The sequence below is a fragment of the Bos indicus genome, chromosome 9 (genome assembly GCF_029378745.1).
Source record: "Bos indicus isolate NIAB-ARS_2022 breed Sahiwal x Tharparkar chromosome 9, NIAB-ARS_B.indTharparkar_mat_pri_1.0, whole genome shotgun sequence".
Taxonomy (NCBI): domain Eukaryota; kingdom Metazoa; phylum Chordata; class Mammalia; order Artiodactyla; family Bovidae; genus Bos; species Bos indicus.
In genome coordinates, this window is record NC_091768.1 from 102,516,098 (window position 1) to 102,530,913 (window position 14,816).

The window sequence follows — 14,816 nt, forward strand, 5'->3', positions numbered from 1 at the left end:
GTCCCTGGGCCTGGTGGCCCTGAGAGTCCCGGCCCCGCAGCCACGCCCCCTGCTGTGTGAGGCTGGCAGGGCCCTCCCCCGCCCTCTGGCACCACTGCCTGGATTCACCTGAGAACTTGAGAGTTGGACTATAAAGAAAGCTGAGCGCCGAAGAATTGATGCTTTTGAACTGTGGTGTTGGAGAAGACTCTTGAGAGTCCCTTGGACTGCAAGGAGATCCAACCAGTCCATTCTGAAGGAACTCAGTCCTGAATATTCATTGGAAAGACTGATGTTGAAGCTGAAACTCCAATACTTTGGCCACCTGATGCGAAGAGCTGACTCATTGGAAAAGACCCTGATGCTGGGAAAGATTGAGGGCAGGAGGAGAAGGGGATGACAGAGGATGAGATGGTTGGATGGCATCACCGACTTGATGCACATGATTCTAAGTAAACTCCAGGAGTTGGTGATGGACAGGGAGGCCTGGCGTTCATGGGGTCACAAAGAGTCGGACACGACTGAGCAACTGAACTGAGCTGAACTGAATACCTGTTTTCATACTCCATTTTCTCTCTATTTTAGATGTTACGTATTCTTTTTCTACTCCTTTAATGGTGATCCTTGACTTTTAACTTACCTTAAGTTAATGAATGTCTTAAACTTTCCATTTGAATAATAAGAATTTAAGAACATCCTTCCCAATTTATATGTTGCTGTTTTGTATTAACTGTTCTCAATTTAATCTCCCAAATTAAACTTTTTTTCCATGGACGATTGTTGGGGGCCAGAGTGAGGCACTCCGCCCCTGGCAAAGGTCATGAGGAAGGAGGCTCGACATACGCAAAGGTGGGATCGAGCCTCAGGAGTCCCCCTGGAAATCCTCGAGCGTCTACCCCCATAACCAGAGCCTGCCTACATTACTACTTTGTGCTCTTACCTACACCTCTGACTTTACAGGGGGCTGTTCCCCACCACCTCTTTTGGAGAAGGAGTTAACTTAGAGCTCCAGTTAATAAAAACTCTTGGGCGTGACAAGAGTGTTTTAACCTACAAACTCCTCTGAAGGTTCTCTAGCCTGCCTGACAGGCTTGTCCAGCCACATGTGATTGCTCACAGCCTCCCAACCGTGAGAGGCACAAGATGCTTTAAACCTTCTAAAAACAGGTTCTTTAGAGAAGTTAGAAAGCTATTAGTATAAGTATAGTGGGCTGATTAGAAATTGTGTTGGTGAAGGGTTTTTCATTTGTTGAGCCAGTGTTTGCTGCTAAGTCTCCACATTCCCTGCCCTTACACACATTAATGAATATATAGAAGAAATAAGTATTAACCTTTGATATTAATCACGTTAGACCTTAGGCTAAGTAAATTCTTTCCTTAACTAAAACCCACTACACCCTCACCCTGTAGGAATGTACCTTTATTTGGGTGGCATCTGTTTTAAGAATAATCACCCCTGGAGAAATAAGTGTCCTGGTTGACTGACTGCTGTCACAAGGAGAGGGTCATAAATTGTCAGCAGGCCCCCTGGCCAGAAGATGATGTAACACCCCTAAGACCTCTGTATACATTTGTATGAAGCACCTGACTTTGATAAAAGTCAGGACTGCTGACCCCGCGGGACTTTTGCGTAACATCTCAGTGTATAAAAGTAGACCATGGAAAATAAAGAATTGGGATCAGTTCCTCGAAATCCTGGTCTCCCCATGTCGCTCTCTCTCTCAAACTCTGGCTGAGTCTCCATCTGGAGCGCGGAACCCGCCATGCTTACTAATTATGCCTGGGCTTCTAAGATCCGACCGGGGAGGCCTCAGTGTCTCCTCTCCTTCAGGAGAACGGAAGGACGCCTGCGGCCTCCGTAAGTGGTGCAAACTTCTTGTCTTGAAGTTTTATTGGTCTCCCGCGTAAACCAAGCTACTCAGCCTCTTTTCTCCACTGAATTTTCCTACTGAAATATCCTCATTCTATTACTCTTTACATCTCTAATTAATATCTAATTGAAGCTATTGTATCCTGATCCTCACCGACGCCGTCCCCGCTTCGAACTCCCTGGATCAGCCAAGGCTGGACCCCGGCAGACTATATTAGTTTGCATTTCCCTGTATGCTCAACAGTGTCTTTGCTCATCATTCCTTCTTAAGTGTCAGCCCTTCCTACAGGATAACTTCCCTTTTCTGGAAGTTTGTTCTATAGAATTTGCTTTAGTGAGTTCTAGGGTGGTAAAACCTCCCAGTTTTTGTTTGTTTGTTTGTTTGTTTTAATCTTAAACTGTATTTATGGCACTGGGCATATAATTCTAGATGAACATTTATTTTCCGCCAGAGCTTAGATTCTAAATGAAAGTTTGCCAGGCAGAGAGAGGTGGGCAGCAGCAGGTCCCGTTCCTCCTCTCAAAGCGTCTCCAGCTCTTGCAGCCCGAGCAGGCCTTGTGTGTTCTTTCTCCCAGCGTTGTAACGATGAGCCTGTTGTCCATCACTGAGCAACAATGGGGTTTGTCACTGAGAGTGGCGCTCTCTCCTCACTGCTCATCCAGTACATGCCAGTCTCCATGGTAAAAGCTCTGCATCCGTGAATTCAGTTCACTCTCACGATCTGCTCCTCACTCTTGTTTCTGTGGCATTTCGTGTTTTGCGAAACACTTTATAGTGTCCACTTTGCAAGAATGAGACCCAAGGACACAGGTGGGGTGTGCCCTTGAACTTAAGGTAGGGGGACAGACTCTGCCCCTGACACCAGGGCCCTGCCCTTCCCAGCACATCATACCCTTGGCCAGTCTCTGAGCTGCTCTCATCGTCCTTCAGATGCCCTTGGCCTTCCAACTTTCAAGTCACAGAGCAGCTTCTGATAACTGTACGAGTGCAATCTGGTGCAAAATCAGAATTTAGTTTTCTCTTTGTTAGAAACAACAAGATTTTCTTCGACTATTGTTCTGCTCTTGATAAGAGATTGTGAAGAGTTCTTCTTTACATTTCGGGTTATCTGCCTGGAAAGCAAAGGTTTTGCATCCCATAAAAATCTCCTATGCTTTGTGTCTTTCTTGGGTCTTTGATTACTTGGGAGAATTGAGTCTTCTCCATATTAAAAGAGCTAAGTTTTATTCATAATTATATACACTTTTGTGCATGCTAAGTTATTTTAGTCCTGTCCGACTCTTTGTGACCCTATCTGTAGCCCACCAGGCTCCTCTGTCCATGGAATTCTTGAGGCAAGAATATTGGAGTGGGTTGCCATTTCCTTCTCCAGGGGATCTTCCTGACCCAGGGGTCGAACTCTTGTCTCTTGCATTGCAGGCAGATTCTTTTCCTTCTGAGTAACCTGGGAAACCCCCCAAACTTCTGTATTTGCCTTTAAAATCTCATATTGTCACCTTGTTCCAACAGATAATTAAACATTATTTACCAATGATCTATGATCCTATTTCATCAAATGTTCAAAACTGTTGACATTTTGGACAACTTCCCCAAATCAGATTCTAAATGGAATCTTTAGACCTCAAATTGACTTTGAAATTTCCCAGAGAGAAATACCTCAATTTGATTAATTCTTTTTTTTTAATTTTATTGAAATATAGTTGATGCATAATGCCATGTTAATTTCTGCTGTACAGCAAAGTGATTCAGATACATACATACACATATACATTATTCTTTTAAAAATACTCTTTCCCATTATGGTTTATGACAGAATGTTGACTATGTTCCCTGTGCTGAGCAGTTGTTTAGTTGCTAAATCATGTACGACTCTATGCAACGGCCAACTGCAAATTGGCTCTTATCCTTGACTGCATCATCAAAGATTGAATAACAAAGGCATTTGCCATCTGCCTCTATGGAGACTGAACCCCGTGTTTCGATAGCCGTTGACCTTCAACAGCCCCTGAGGGAGTTCAGGGCCGAGGGAGGCACTCAGTGCTCCAGGAAATCAGGTGGGACAGGTCTTTAGATAGTTGGATGTTTTTAGAAATAGATCTTATGGTCTCAATCCTTAAATCTCCTCATATCTAGAGAAGATCCTCATGACTAAGGATCAAAAATCCTTTTGTAAAATGAATGCTTCATGGCAGCAAACTCTCCCTTCACCAAAACCTTATACACTGGCCGTCCCCCACTCCGCTTCGGAGCAGACTCTCGGACACGACCCCGTGGACTGAAGCCCGCTCGGTTCCTCTGTCCACAAGACATCCTGACAAGAACACTGGAGTGGGTCGCTATTTCCTTCTCCTTCCCTTTTCTTTTAATATTTATATTTATTTATTCGTTTGGCTGTGCTGGGTCTTAGTTGCAGCATGCAGGGTCTTTGGTTGAGGCATGCAAGGTTTTTTTTTTTTTTTTTGGTTGTGGCATACAGAATCTAGGTTCTAAGAGAAGCTGAGCACAGCCAGCCAGCAAGGCTCTCAGCTGCAGCCCAGCACAGCCCAGTCCTTCCCCTGCCCCTGCCTTTCCTCCATCCCATCCCTTCCAGGTCTGGTCAGGGAGAACTCTCCCCACCTCTGTGCTCCCTTAAGCTCTCAAGACTCAGAACAAGACAGGGGGAAGACCAACCAGACCAAAGTTCTTTTTCCTTGTGAAAAATGGATAACAGACAAACAACTGCCACCTCTGGGAGGAGAGAATCTGCAAACTGAGAGTAATTTACCAAATGTCCCCTGAGTCATTGAGCCAAGAAATTAGCACCATGCTTTCTCCTGCTAATATGACTTTAGAAAAGAGATAAAGGACTCTTACCACTCAGTTTCCACCAGACCCTGCAGGCAGAGCTTCAAGATGCTCAGTGCCGTTCAGTCGCTCAGTCGTGTCCGACTCTTTGCGACCCCATGAATCACAGCACGCCAGGCCTCCCTGTCCATCACCAACTCCCGGAGTTCACTCAAACTCACGTCCATCGAGTCGGTGATGCCATCCAGCCATCTCATCCTCTGTCGTCCCCTTTTCCTCCTGCCCCCAATCCCTCCCAGCATCAGAGTCTTTTCCAATGAGTCAGCTCTTCGCATGATGTGGCCAAAATACTAGAGTTTCATTTCAGCTTTAGCATCATTCCTTCCAAAGAACACCCAGGACTGATCTCCTTTAGGATGGACTGGCTGGATCTTCCTGCAGTCCAAGGGACTCTCAAGAGTCTTCTCCAGCATCACAGTTCAAAAGCATCAATTCTTCGGCGCTCAGCCTTCTTCACAGTCCAACTCTCACATCCATACATGACCACAGGAAAAACCATAGCCTTGACTAGACGGACCTATGTTGGCAAAGTAAGGTCTCTGCTTTTCAATATGCTATCTAGGTTGGTCATAACTTTTCTTCCAAGGAGTAAGTGTCTTTTAATTTCGTGGCTGCAATCACCATGTGCAGTGATTTTGGAGCCCCAAAAAATAAAGTCTGACACTGTTTCCACTGTTTCCCCATCTATTTCCCATGAAGTAATGGGACCAGATGCCATGATCTTCGTTTTCTGAATGTTGAGCTTTAAGCCAACTTTTTCACTATCCTCTTTCACTTTCATCAAGAGGCCCTTTAATTCCTCTTCACTTTCTGCCATAAGGGTGGTGTCATCTGCATATCTGAGGTTTTTGATATTTCTCCCGGCAATCTTGATTCCAGCTCGTGTTTCTTCCAGCCCAGCGTTTCTCATGATGTACTCTGCATAGAAGTTAAATAAGCAGGGTGACAATATACAGCCTTGACGTACTCCTTTTCCTATTTGGAACCAGTCTGTTGTTCCATGTTCAGTTCTAACTGTTGCTTCCTGACCTGCATATAGGTTTCTCAAGAAGCAGGTCAGGTGGTCTGATATTCCCATCTCTTTCAGAATTTTCCACAGTGTATTGTGATCCACACAGTCAAAGGCTTTGGCATAGTCAACAAAGCAGAAATAGATGTTTTTCTGGAACTCTCTTGCTTTTTCGATGATCCAGCGGATGTTGGCAGTTTGATCTCTGGTTCCTCTGCCTTTTCTAAAACCAGCTTGAACATCTGTAAGTTCATGGTTCACATATTGCTGAAACCTGGCTTGGAGAATTTTGAGCATTACTTTACTAGCATGTGAGATGAGTGCAATTGTGTGGTAGTTTGAGCATTCTTTGGCATTGCCTTTCTTGGGATTGGAATGAAAACTGACCTTTTCCAGTCCTGTGGCCACTGCTGAGTTTTCCAAATTTGCTGGCATATTGAGTGCAGCACTTTCACAGCATCATCTTTCAGGATTTGAAAGAGCTCACCTGCAATTCCATCACCTCCACTAGCTTTGCTTGTAGTGATGCTTCCTAAGGCCGACTTGACTTCACATTCCAGGATGTCTGGCTCTAGGTGACTGATCATACCATCGTGATTATCTTGGTCGTGAAGACGCTGACTGACCGTAAAAATGCTTACCTCAAGCCTTCTTTTATTAGGAGTTTCAGGCTCTCTGAGCCTCATCAGCCATGGGGCAAGGAGTGTTCCATCAGTAAGTTGAATTCAGCCACCTATACCGCCAACTGCTGCGGATGAAGAAGTTGTCCTCTACCCTTTTAGGTTCATTTGGCTAATCTAAGAATTAACACAAGACAGATCAATCGGAGAAAATCACACAACATTTACATAACGTGTATACATCAGTCAATTCAATTCAGTCACTCAGTTGTGTCCGACTCTTTGTAACCCCATGGACTGCAGCATGCTAGGCTTCCCTGTCAATCTCCAACTCCCAGAGCTTGCTCAAACTCATGTCCATTGTGTCGGTGATGCCATCCAACCATCTCATCCTCTGTCGTCCCCTTCTCCTCCCGCCTTCAATCTTTCCCAGCATCAGGGGCTTTTCCAATGAATCAGTTCTTTGCATCAGGTGGCCAAAGTATTGGAGATTCAGCTTTAGCATCAGTCCTTCCAATGAACACCCAGGACTGATCTCCTTTAGGGTGGACTGGTTGGATCTCCTTGTAGTCCAAGGGACTCTCAGGAGTCTTCTCCAACACCACAGTTCAAAAGCATCAATTCTTCGGTGCTCAGCTTTCTTTATGGTCCAACTCTCACATCCATATATGACTCATGGAAAACCATAGCTTTGACTCCCTGACCTTTGTTGGCAAAGTAATGCCTCTGCTTTTTAAAATGCTGTCTAGGTTGGTCATAGATTTTCTTCCAAGGAGCAGTTTCTTAATTTCCAGGCTGCAGTCACATCTGCAGTGATTCTGGAGCCAAGAAAAGAAGTTCACCGCTCTTTCCATTGTTTCCCATCTATTTGCCGTGAAGTGATGGGACCATGGATGCCATGATCTTAATTTTTCGAATGTTTAGTTTTAAGTCGGCTTTTTCACTCTCTTTCACTTTCATGTCTAATTAGTTACTCAGTCATGGCAGACTCTTTGTGACCCCACAGACTTCTGCGGGGTCCTCTGCCCATGGAATTATCCAGGCAAGAATACTGGAGTCGGTTGCCATTTCCTTCTCCAGGGGGTCTTCCCAGCCCAGGGATCAAACCGACGTCTCCTGTGGCTCCTGCATTGACTGGCGAATTCTTTACCATTGAGCCAGATGGGAGAAACACAAGAAAACTGAGTAATTCACCAAAATTGCCAGAGTCCTCACCTCAAATACCATTTTCAGCTAAATGCAAAAGATGATGTTGGGTATTTGAGACTTATGAAGGGAGCAAGGCAATTCACATGGAGATAGCGTCAACTAGAAACTGGCACTTGCCAAGAGCATCTGCCAGTAACTGAACAACAACCGGGGCATTTGCCATCTGGCCCCGCAGAGATCGAACCTTGTGTCACTACGGCTGCCAGCCTACAGCAGCCCCCAAAGGGAATTCAGGGTGGAGAAGGAGGCACTCCATGCTCTGAGGAAACTGCGGAACTTCTAAAGAAAGAGATTTTCAGGAACTGATTTCATGATCCCAGTCCTTGCATTGCATCATGTCTACAAGAGCACCGAATCCCCCAGCTCCTGGTGACTAGCAGCATGCCTCTTGTAAAGTAAGCGCTTGACCGCACTGAACTCCCCCTTCAATAAAATCTTACATATTGACCTCCCCGCACTGCCTCTTTAGAGCAGACTCAGAGCTGTGTGAGGTGCTGTCTCCCGGGCTGCAGTCCTCATTTGCCGCAAATAAAACTTGATTCGAAACTCTCACATTGTGCATTTTTTAGTTGACAATAGAAAAACAAATGTTGGGTAAATTAGTGTTCTTTTGGCCAGCAGAAACAATGGGGCATAGAGGGGAATTTTAGCAAAGCCATCCTGAGGATAACCATGGATATAACCGAGTATAGCTCCGTGTGAACGACTGCGGGGAGGAGAAAGGATACCTCCCCTCTGGAGGCTGCCCACAGCGAGGGAATGTCTGACTTTATTTCCTCCTGTTTTAGTATAAAAGAAGCCTGAACTCTAACTCAGGCAAGATGCTTCTTTGGGACATGAGTCCATTGTTCTCTTGGTTTGCTGGCTTTCTGAATACAGTTGCTATTCTTTGCCCAAATAATAATAGCAACAACACAAAATGCTGTAGACAGATTTCCCCTGTTTACACACCTGTCAACTTAAAGACACACACACACATGTGAGAGTTTCAAGTTCAGTTTTATTTGGGCCAAATGAGGACAGCAGCCAGAGCTCTGAGAAACTTCTCCAGAGAGGCAGGGCCAAGGCCAGCAGAGGCGACTCTGTTGAACGGGAAGTTCATACCGTCAGGCGCTTCTCTTTGCAAAAGGTTTTCTGCTAGTCACGAGAAGCTGATGTCACCACGATTCAGTGCTTGTCTGGATATGAGGAGATGCCAGGATTGGACTCATAAAATCAGTTCCTGAAAATCTGTAATTATCTAAAGGCCTGTTCCACCAGTTTTCTGAAGCACAAGATAGCTCATTCCTATTTTCCACCTAGAACTCCCTTCAGGGCAGGTTGAAGATCAACATCTGCAGCAGCTCAGGACTCGGTCCCCACAGAGGCAGGTGGCAAATGCCCTGGTTGTTGTTCAGTTACTGGCAGATGCTCTTGTTCAGTCGCTAAGTCATGTCCCTCTCTTCGTGACCCCACGGACAGTGGCACCCCAGGCTCCTCTGTCCTCCATCATCTCTCAGAGTTTGTTCAAATTCATGCCCATCAAGTCAGTCATGCCACCTAATCATCTCATCCTCTGCCACCCCCTTCTTCACTGTCTTCAATCTTTCTCAGCATCATGGTTTTTTCCAATGAATGGCTTTCACATCAGGTGGTCAAAGTATTGGAGCTTCAGCTTCAGCAACAGTCCTTCCAATGATTTTTCAAGATTAATTTCCTTTAGGATTGACATGCTTGATATCTGTCAGTCCAAGGGACTCTCAAGAGTCTTCTCCAGCACCACAATTCAAAAGCATCAACTTTTAACACTCAGCCTTCTTTATGGTCCAACTCTCACATCTGTGCATGACTACTATAAAACCCATAGCTTTGACTAAACAGACCTTTGTCAGGAAAGTGATGTCTCTGCTTTTTAACATGCTGTCTGGGTTTGTCATAGCTTTTCTTCCAAGGAGCAAGCATCTTTTAATTTCATGGCTGCAGTCACCATCCCCAGTGATATTGGAGCCCAAGAAAATCTGTCACCGTTTCCGCATCTATTTGCTGTTGTAGTGGCTGATGGATTGAGGGCCTCAGCATCCTTTGTTTACGACATGGCAACATTTTTCTTCTCTGTCTTTCTTTTCCTCTGGCCATTCTCTGCTTGTGGGATCTTTGTTCCCTGACCGGAGACTGAACCTGGGCCCTCAGCAGTGAGAGTCTAGAGTCCTAACCATTCTTCATCCCCAGCACATTCTGTGCAGGCATCTGTGTGTTCTATCTGAGAGGCTGTTTGCAGAGAAAGGGAAACCATGATGTGTCAGGGAGAAAGAAAGGTTTCACCATCCTTTCAGAGAAAGCTAAAGGAGAGGCCCTCAGGAGCTCACTTTCTTCAGAAGTCCCCACCAGAGCCAGAGCAAGTAGGAACTGCTAAGGAGTTGAATTTTTAAAAGTCAAACCAGTATATTAAAAAAAAAAAATTACATTGCTTCCCAGTGTTGGCTGTATTGATAAACCCAACTTTTTTTCAGAGCTCAGTATCCACTTGAGAGGGGAATAAATGTTGGGTCACAAAACCCCAAGCATCTCACCTCAAGGCTAATTGGTAGAGAACAGCTGGCGAAAGTCCTAAAGGTTTTATCTTCCCTACAACCGATACTGTTACGTTCTAACCCCAACACCAGAGCCCATACTCGTTGCTTTCGCTAATTCTGGAGAATCCAGCTCAGATCCGAATCCAAGGAATGACTCACTCTTGGGACCCCGGAGCGCATCCTCCAGGAGGGGCAGAGTGTCGCCGAGAGGGACTGGCCCGGTGGGACGTCCAGCTGCGCCCAGGCTCTGCTGGGGAAGGAGCCGGGGAGGAAGCCACCGGCCTGGCGGGCTTGCCCCTCCGGGGAGCCTGAGACCGACCACACATGCACAGACGCACCCGAAAGCCACCTCTCCAGACAGTGAACAGCCAGGCCCCGAAAGCCCTGGGCTGCAGCCCCTAGGTCTGGCTTCTCAAGGGGCTGGAAGATGCCACCCCAAGCACACCACTCTGCACAGGGAGGCTTCTGAGCTGAAACAGTGAGATAAAGAAAATACAAGATAAACTCTGCCCCACCCCCTGTCAGTAAGGGCTGGATGATTCTTAATTATTTGGCAGTTCTAGACTGTTCTCAGCCCACAGTCGGCACCTAGGACTCTGATAGCAAACCCTGCTGAAACACTTTTGCCTTCATCAGCCTGTGCCAGCCCGTCTTCCCTATCTCTGGGGGCTCGAGTCCCAGGCCTCTGTCGTGTCCCTTCTCTCCCAGCCCCTTGTTCTTCTGCTGGGACGCTGTGGAAGCTGTCGTGCCCAGCACCCCGGTGCCGCGCCACTGAGGTCTCGTGTAGATGCGCCATGCATGCCTTAGAAGCTCCTGTTGTTTTTCTCCCATCCATCTGTCTCAAGTGAGCCTCCTCTGCGGCCCCCATCTGTGCCCCTGAGACAGGAGAGAACTGAGGCGCCCTGGAGACAACGAGTGGCCGCCAGGTGTCAGGAGAGTCCACGTCTGCAGCTTGTCCTTGAGACGCCTGCGTTCTCTGGGCGACCGTGAGAATCACCTGGAAAATGGAGGGGTGTGAGGAGGCCACACTCCATCAGACAGACACACGGACAGACAGAAAGCCAGCTGGCTGAAATGAGCCAGACACAGAAAGACAGACACTGTGTGACCTTAAAACCAGCCAGACTCCCAGAACCAGAGCAGAGTGGTGGTCTCCGGGGGCGGGGGGGAGCGGTGAAATGGAGTGGGGATGGGGAGGTGTTCCTCAGAGGATGCAGACCTCCAGGTAGAAGGCGAAGATGCTCTGGATCGATGCCCAGCCTGGCGCCTGCAGTTGGTAACGCTCTTGCGTCTGCTTGGAACGTGCTCAGAGAGGAGATGTAAGTGTTCTCATCGTGAGGAATAAAAGGTGTCTGTGGGCATGCTGGACGCATCAATGGACCTGGTGTGGGAAACATGTCACATGTATGCAAAACACCGCACCACACACCTTCAGAAGCAATTTCCATTTGTCACGTTTACCTCAAACAAGCTGGGCAGAATAAATCAGCTTCTTAAAAGGAGGACCAGGACATGGGGAGAGGCTGGCGTCTGGCCCCAGACCCAGGCTGAGGGCTGAGCTGAGGACCAGAACCCCTGGCGGGCCCCCGCTTCCTTCCCGGGCCGCGCCGGTGCGTGCAGCCGGCTGATGTGTAATTACGAGCTATCAGAGAGCCGTTCCACTTGGTTCCAACCAGGAGGGCCTCCACCGTCCCAACTGAGGGACCCGAGCCCTCCTGGGATCAGGTGGCTGTTTGACGGACAGACCCTCAAGTCCTGGTCTCTGATTTTGTCCCATTCACTGCAGCCAAGGAAACGGGGCGGGGTGGGGGTTGTTACTCGGCAGGAATGCCGACCCCGATGGCTGAAGACTGCTGAGTGAGGGCGCCCCCCTCACCGACTGTCACGGGCAATTTGAGGACCCCTATGTCACAGATGGATGAAGGGATGGAGCTTCAGAGACGGGCAGCAGGGAGACTCAGGGCAGAGAGAGCCGGTCTGAAAAGCAGGAACACAGGTATTGATCGAGGACCTGCTGAGAGTAGACCCTGGTCGAGTAGCCCCCGGATTTCCTGTCCTGCGATCCTGGCTTGAACACAGCGAGGCAAGGAGTATCATTCCTCACTGGGTGGATGAGACATCCAGGGCTGGGCGTGAGTGGGGGCCACTGGCCCGTGTTTCTCAGGGGATACTGACTCACCGGACACCCCATTTCTGTAGCTGAATTTCAGAAAGCTAATTTTTGCTTAGAAAACATTCATCGCCGAGTTCCTGGTGGTGAGTGACCTTCTCTGTGGTCATGCGGGCCCCTGGTTCCGGCACCATTTTGCCTCTGGAGGCCATGAGGTCTCCCCATTCAGCCAGAGAAAGAGGAGGGAGGAGGCTTCCAGAGCCAGGCTGCCAGGGTCCCCGGGCTCATCCATGCCCTCCCCGGGCAGAATCGGCCACATGGCCGGCCCACCGGGGGTGGTTGGGAGTGGGGTCGTGGGCGGCAGAGTCCTGGGCTCAGCAAACCTGGCCAGGCCATCAAGGTCCCCACCAACCTCTGTCAGCCAGACTCCAAGCCGTGCTTTCTCTTGGACTTAAGGTTTCTGAAAACCAGGGGCCTCCCCCACAGAGTGGGGACCATTCCAGAATGAAAAAGAAGACCACTGTGGAAGGGGCATGACAAGAAAGGGCTGTGGCTGCTCCATCCTTCGCCCTGGGGACCAGGATCCTCACCAGACAAGAGCCGCTCCTCCTGCTGCCGCCACCCCGCCCCCAGCAGGAGCAGGCATCCAACCTCATGCCAGCCAGGCCGTTTGGTGAGATGTCCTTTGAAATCCAGGGCAGAACCGGAGGTGGCAGCAAATGAAAAGGGAGTTTTACTAACTGAGCAGGAAAACCTGGAACAGAGAAAAGAATATAAAGTTCCCGTCTGCAAGTGAGCAGTCAGCAACCGTAACACAGCTTCAAGGCTGCAGCTTTCAGAAACCAAACTCCTCAGTGGCTGTGGCCGGGAATGCCTTCCTCTGATGTTGGAGTCCCCAGAAATGCCCGGGGTTCCCTTCACACCCACGTGCAAGGGCTCGGGATCGTCCAGCTCTCCAAGAGGATCCTGGAAGCAGCCGTTGTAGGTTTGAATATTTCTGTTTCTCTCCCTTTCTTCAATTTACCCCAAAGAGAAAAGCAAAGAGTGGGAGCAGTGGCTTGACTGGCGGAAGCAGGGTAAGTGGCTGCTCTGGGTTATCATTCCTACCCCAGTGAACTTGGAGAGAACAGGTCATTTCCTGGAGCCCCAGGGATGGCCTTAGTTCCCCGACCTCATGGGCTGCAGGGGAAGCCATGCTCCCCTCCCTCCTGGCTGGGCCCCGGGATGCTGTGGAGGAAGGAGGGGGCGGTGAACAGCTTCAACACCCCCAGGTCAGACTTCAGTGTCTCCACGAGGCTCAAATCTAGCACGAGGCTCTTGAATGCAGTCAGTGTTGAGATGTCGGCGGTGGGAAGTAAAGGAAGGGCCTGCAGGCCATGGGCCATGCTCTGGCCTCTGAGTTCGCCCACTCAGCAGTGAGGACCCAGAGAAAAGAGACTCTGAAGGCAGAGCCTGTATGGCTGGAGGCCAGCCAGGGACAGCCAGGAAGCCTCTGGCCTGTGGTCAGGGACACACCGTTCCCTGCCCGGCGAAGGGCCTGAGCCTGGGGCAGTTCCCTCAGGCCCAGTGATCATGGCTTTAATCCCGTGCTTGGCTCAAAAATCATCATTATTTCAGACTCAGTAAGCCTGGACTCAGCTTATTAACACGGCATTTTGGTTGCAAAAGGCAGAATCCAGAAGCCATCTGTGAGCTATGATTTCAGGGCCACCAGAAAATCCCCCACCTGTCCCTGACTCTTTCTCTGTTATAGTTTATGAAATCTCCCCACCAGACACAGCTTATCTTAAGGCCTTTAGCTGACTTTCTAGATGGCATAGTTGGTAGAGAATCTGCCTGCCAGCGCAGGAGACTCAACAGACTTGGGTTCGATCCCTGGGTCAAGAAGATCTGCCGGAGAAGGAACTGGCAGCCCATTCCTGTATTCTTGCTGGAGAATCCCATGGACAGAGGAGCCTGGCAGGCTACAGTCCCCAGGATTGCTAAGAGTTGGACATGACTGAACAATTTAGCACACACGTTCCCAGATTAGACAGGACTCTGAGTGTGTGTGAGAGTGTTTCCAGATGAGATTAGCATTTGAATAGGTGGACTCAGTAAATCCCCGGGCCCCGCCCGTTGTGAGTGGGCAGCGTCCAGTCAGCTGGGACCCCAATAGGAAAAAGGTGCAGGGAGGAGGATCCCCCATTTCTCCTGCTCATTGACACGCTTGGCTGGCTCGTTCAGCCTCTCCTGCCCCTGGCTGGGGTTTACACCTTCCGCTCTGCTGGTTCTCAGGCTTTCAGACCAAACTGTCCTGCACCATCCTCTGGTCTCAGCTTGCAGACGGCATGTGGTGGGGCTTCTCAGCCTCTGTAACCATGTGAACTATTTCCTTTCATTGTGTATGTATATGCAAACATGTGTATGTGTGTATGTTTATGTATATATGCATATATATACATGTGTATATACATGTATATGTATGTATGTATATGCATATGTATATACACACACACACACATAAATATATCTCAGTGTGTGTCTCTGAGTCGGCGGGTGAGGACTCTGGAGGCCATCTGAAGGCTGGCCTTCCTCAGTGGCACCTCCCGTGGCCTCCACACCTCGCGCACGGCCTCCTAA

General features: G+C 48.7%; 1 long non-coding RNA gene across 1 annotated transcript; it reads right to left on the bottom strand.

The window, feature by feature from the left end:
• Window positions 1-8,512: 8,512 nt before the first annotated feature.
• On the bottom strand, window positions 8,513-13,949 carry LOC139184993 (uncharacterized). The gene is made up of 2 exons (XR_011568580.1): window positions 11,304-13,949; window positions 8,513-11,081 (listed from the first exon to the last, which is right to left on the bottom strand). It is a non-coding gene; the product is annotated as an uncharacterized lncRNA (long non-coding RNA).
• Between the last annotated feature and the right edge of the window lie 867 nt (window positions 13,950-14,816).